Below are 6,138 nucleotides of genomic sequence, written 5' to 3'. Positions count from 1 at the left end.
AAAATGCTTCCTTTCCTTCCTTTTGGAATGGTAATATACATCCTAATGTATTATAAGTTGGAAGCATGCAATCTGATTTTTCATTTTGATTTTTACTGGGATTTACAGTTAAGAGGCTGACATGAATCTCAGAAGAGACTTTGATCTTTGGACTTTTAAACTGAGTTGAGACTATGATAGATTATAGATGGGGAATTTTGAAGTTGGGCTGAATTCAGTTTTACATTCTGATATGGCTATACTCCTATGGGAACTAGAAAGTAGAATGTTGTGGTTTGAATGAAAATGTCTCTCATAGGCTCTCATAGGGAGTAGCACTATAAGGATGAGCCTTGTTGGAGTGAGTATAGCCTTCTTGGAGGAATTGTTTCACTGGGTACTGCCTTTAAGGATTCAAATATTCCAGGACCAATACCTCTCTCTTCTTGCTATATGCTGATCAGGATGTAGAAATCACAGCACAAGGAAAACTCACAGTACCTTTCCCAAACAATGTCTGCTTGCATGCCACTGTGCTTCCCTCTATGACAATAATGGACTAAGACTCTGAACTTTATGACAGCACCAATTAAATGGTATCTTTGTTAGGAGTTTCCATGACCATGTTTTCTGTTCAGAGCAATAGAAACTCTAAGAAGTATTTCATTTCAAGGAGTAGGCTTTACACCAAGTCAGATGTAGACTGGTTGCTCCTAAAGGCTTTGTGCCATTACTGTGCTAGTATATTTTACAGGCAGCACAGCATTGTAGACAATTCTGACAGCTGGGGTCCAGTAGAGCAGCCACCTTGCAACCTTGGAGACCCACTGAGCAAAATAATTTGTTCACAAGGGATGGTAGGAGTTTGGTGATTGCTCCTGAGACAAATGGCTCAGATTTCAGCCCAAACCCCTCACAGATACCCCTGCAGGAGATGTGTGCTCTATCAGGCAGACACTGCCTCAAACTCCCAGCATTCTTGCTGGTCCTTATACACAGTCATCTGACCCCAGGCAGGCATGCCATGCCCTATAGAATAAAATGGGTGGTTAGCCCCCTTCTCACTCTCTTACTCTCTCACCCTCTTTTTCTCTTACTTCGCTCCCCTCTCACTCTTGCTTTCTCTTGCTCTCTTACTCTTCTCTCCCTCACTCATACCTCCTCACTCTCTTACTCTTCTCCTCTCTTTCTTGTCCTCTTACTCTCAGTCTTCCCTCTCTTACTCTTCTCCTCTTACTCTCCTTCTCTTGCTCTCTCTCCCCTCTGCTCTTTGTTCTTTTCTCTGCCTTTCTCTGTCTCCCTCCTTTTTCCCTCTCTCTCCTTCCTCTCCTTTCTTTCTCTCTTCTCAACCAGCATATTCTATCCTTCCTACAATAAAATAACTCATTCATATGTTGCCTCCTTTTTAATTAAGGTGCCATGCAGCAAACAGGCCAGCCCTGGGGGAGAGAGAAAGAGACCTGGGCTTCAGCATCAGGCCCCTTGCCACCCAGGGAGAGCCACAGACAGGCAGGCCCCTGCCCAGGCCCCTGCTTTGGAATACTTTCTCACACCAAAAATACTAGAATGTAGGAGTTCTATGTAGACACCAGCTCACCTTCTTTATTTTCAATTCATTGTGTGGGTCTTCAGCAATTGGTGCTTTGCTGTCAGGTTTTTCTTTTTTTCTTTTCTTTTCTTTTTTTTTTTTAGAACAACCTATTATCTTGGCAACATCCTGGGCTGTTTGGGGATTTGGGTAAAAATTTTGCCAACAACTCAGTTGAATGTAACCAAGTCCTGGTATTGGAAACTTCATTTTGTAACAAGAGATGGCCAGTTGGGACTCTATCTCCCCATCATTGAAGACATCTTTAGCATCATCTTTATATATTTTAGGAGGTTTCCACTCTACTAGGCTTCCATATTACCCCTCAAATGTTAGCTCTCTCTCCCTGCATATGCTTCCTCAACTGTATCCTTCTTCCTCACCCCTACTTGATCTTATGCTTCTATCCACCTTCCCTGGTTCACTCATAACATCAATTCTATTTCCCCATCTTAGGGAGATCCATTTGTCTCCCCTAGTCCCTTTCTCTATACCGAATTTCTGTGTGTCTATGGATCAGGGCATCATTATTTATTCAACAGAAAATATGCACATATAAGCAAATGTACATCATATTTATATTTCTGGATATAAGTTATCTCACTAGGGATGATTTTTACTAGTCTGTCAAATTCCATGTAGTTCCTGAAATTTTCATGTCACTGTTTTAAATAGCCGAATAATACTCCATTGTATAAATATACCAAATTTTCTTTATCCATTCTTCTGTTGATTGACAGCTTGGTTGTTTTCAATTTCTGGATATTATGAATAGAGAAACACTGAGCACAGTTGAACAAATGTTCTTGTCATAGAATGAAGCTTCCTTTAGATAAATGTGCACTACAAGAGTTGTATAGCTGGATCTCCAGGTAGGTAAATTTCCAACTTTCTAAGGAACTGCTGCATCTATTTCCAAAGTGTATAAACAGAAATTAACACTCCAAACAGCAATGGATTAGTGTTTCATATGCTACACACCACTCACCACCATGAGTTATCATTTGTGTTATTGATTTTAGTCATTTTGACAGGTGTAAACAGAACCTCAAATTAATTTTGATTTGCATTTCCCTGGTCACTAAGGATGGTGAATGTTTCTTTAAGTATTTCTTAGCCATTTGAGTTTCATCTATTAAGAATTCACTGTTTAGACCTGTATGTTGTTTTGAAAATAGATTATTTGGGTTTTTTGATTTCTAATTTCTTGTGTTCTTTATATATTTTGTATATGAATCCTCTTTTAGATGTGGAATTAGTATTAAAACAATTCATTCTATAGGCTGCTGCTTTGTCTGAATGGTAGTCACCTTTGCCTTATATAGGATTTTCAGTTTCATGAGGTCTCATTTATTAATTGCTGATCTTAGTGCCTATCATAATGGTATTCTGTTCAGAAAGTATACTCCTGTGCAAGTGAATTACAGGCTACACCCCATTTTCACATCTATTATGTCCAGTGTATCTTGTTTTATGTAGAGGTATTTAATCTATTTGAAGTTGAGTTTTGTTGGGCAGTGGTGGTGCACATCTTTAATCCTAGCACTTGAGAGGCAGAGGCAGGTGAATTTCTGAGTTCAAGGCCAGCCTAGTCTACAGAGTGAGTTCCAAGACAGCCAGAGATATAAAGAGAAACCCTGTCTCAAAAAAAAAAAAGTTGAGGTTTGAAGTATAGGTGATAGGTATGGACCTATTTCATTGACATGAAAACATGCTTTAGATGTATGTGTTAAAGTAAGTCTTTAACATTTGGAAATAAAAAGAGGCAAAATAATGAGGGATATATAGACACAGAAAGAGAGAAAACATAAATGAAAATAGTATAGATTACTGGATTCATAAGTCTGGATACTTTATCTAGTAGACACATGATTTGAAGATGATAAGCTAGAAGTGAATATATTAAGTACAGATGGGAAATATATTGTTTTGTAGAATTATATAAATTGGAAGTATTCATGGTAGGAATTTGGTTGTTTTTCTATAATATTTTTCACATTATAAATAAAAAGCAATTAAATAAATTGAAATTGGAAATAGGAAATAGTTGGAAGTCTCAAGATAGGAACAAAAGATCATGAAGTAGCTACTTTAGATAGTGAGGAAATAAATTAACTACACAGAATTAATTAACTTATAGTGAGGGTTAATACTCAGTTGACTACTACATGGATACAGACAATATAAGTTTAGCCTGTAAGATTTTTTTTTAAAGTTTTGTTCATTGCTTGGGTAGAAGTATTGATATAAGTAGTAATATATCTATTACTGTTGTTAGTGTTATTAATACTACTATTAATAAGGCTAATACTGCTGTTTTTATAATTTTTTAAGGGATAGCTATTGTAGATTAAAAGTCACAAAAATTTATTGTAATTAATTGTGGGACAGTATTGAAGTAAAGAGGGATATGCAATCATAATGGTAAATTCGATAGAATATAGCTCCCAGAAAAGCTGAGCAATAGTAGGAGAATATCAAAGGTACTGATTTAGGTGTAACAAACCATTTAAAAGCCCAAGACAAGGAAGCATTAAACTTGAATTTTTAGAGGTGATACTAATTAATGAGAAAAAGCATTGTGCTGAACAAAGTACAGAAGATTGCATATAAAGTTAAGAATTGTTGAGGAGCTATAACTATCACAAATCACACCAATCTATGGGGAAAATAAATATTTACAAATTATGAAAGAAATTTAGTGAGTCATCATGTTTTTTTTCTCTGTTTTTCAAAACTTTACATTAGCTATTCTCTCTCTTTGTCTCCTTTCTCTCTCTCTCTCTCTCTCTCTCTCTCTCTCTCTCTCTCTGTCTCTCTCTCTCTCTCCCTCTCTGTCCCAGACTTCAACTTAGTATGTACCCCAACATAGTCTTCTATTTGAATCTAATTCTAGGCATCCCTGAGTGCTGGGATATGCCACCATATCAAAATATATAGTTTCCATTTATATAAATTAAATTTACATGGAGTTTTAAAATAATGATTCTTGTTATGTAGCCAAAGCTGGCTTCCAACTTTTGAATCTCTTGTTTCAAGTTTCTGAGTACTAGGATTATAAGTATATAATTCTAGATGATAACTAATTTTCCTATCCACTCAGGTAATCAGATGTAAACATTCCTGCTAATGACTAGCTTTGGCAACAAAGTGGTGGGTATTAGGGGTCAGTGCTTAGAGCCACTGACAGTGGTGAATCAAGATCCTTACAGGAGCTGACTTAATTGATGGTTGAGAGGAACAGGGTTTCAGCTCTCCATACTTTATTCTTTCTTTTATAGCTTATGTATCCCAGAAAAGTCTCTCAAGCAGGATAAAATTATAATGTTTTTCATTTTCTTCCAATGTCTGATTATGAAGAAAAAACAATGCACTCTCCAATACCTTTACAAGAAATACCATTGCATAGTACAGGTAAAAAAAATAAATTATTCCCCAAAACCCATGTACATCCATAACTAAGCATCTTGATAAAGATTAACAAAGTATAAGCAAGGAAGATAGTTTTCTCAGCCAGTTTTTCTTATTGACAAGTCACAATTTGTGGTTACATAGAAAGGAGAAATTATTTTATTGTTTATCTTTAAATGCAATCTTATAAAAAACTTAAGACAATCTAAATTTTTATATAAAAATCAGCTATATTTACCTTTCATCCTTGGAAAGCATATGTACTCATCAGCAATTCTTAATAAATCATATCAGGAATTTGAGGGCAAAATGGGTATAAAAAAATTAATCATCACCAATAAGTATAGCCTCAATGAGAGTCAAATTATCTAGTGCTGCTATTGTTCTTGTTCCCTCACCATGAAAGGCCCATAGCTTAATTAATAAAAATGTCCCTTTCTGAACATCAAAATTTTTAAGGTATTTATTTATTTATTTATTTATTTATTTATTATCAATCTTTTTTACAGTCCAGTCTTTGTCCCCCTCCTAGTCTACCCTCAGACTGTTGCACATCCCACACCTCCTACCACCCCCCTACCAGTCTCCAAGAGGGAGATCCCAACCTCAACCTCCACCTCACCAGACTCCCACACTCTCTGAGACCTCAGGTCTTATGAAGGTTAGGTGTATATTCTCTGACTGAGTCCAGACCTAACAATCCTCGGCTGTATATGTGTTAGGGACCTCATAACAGGTAGTGCATGCTGTCTGATCTGAGAGGTATATGAGAGATCCCAGGGACCAGGTTAGTTGAGACTGCTGGTTTTCCTATAGGGGTGTCCTCCTCCTCAGCTTCTTCCAGCTTTTCTCTAATTTAAGCACAGGGGTCAGCAGTTTCTGTCCATTGGTTCGGTGTAAATATCTGCATATTACTTTTTCAGCTGCTTGTTGGGCCCCTTCCAAGTTTGCCTGTTTTGATTCTTTCTGCTGGCCCTCGGGGCTTCAGTCTTGTCCCTCTCCCCAGCCCCCTACAAATACTTCCCATCCCTGTCACATTCTCCATCAAGGTCTCTCCCTCTACCTGTCTCCTGTGATTGCTTTGTTCGCTCTCCCAAGTGGGACTAAGATATCCTTACTTCAACAAATGTGCTTGATAGTTTTCTTGAGTTCTGTGGATT

Source organism: Mastomys coucha, chromosome X (assembly GCF_008632895.1).
Source record: "Mastomys coucha isolate ucsf_1 chromosome X, UCSF_Mcou_1, whole genome shotgun sequence".
Classification (NCBI taxonomy): domain Eukaryota; kingdom Metazoa; phylum Chordata; class Mammalia; order Rodentia; family Muridae; genus Mastomys; species Mastomys coucha.
This window is presented reverse-complemented; position numbering follows the sequence as displayed.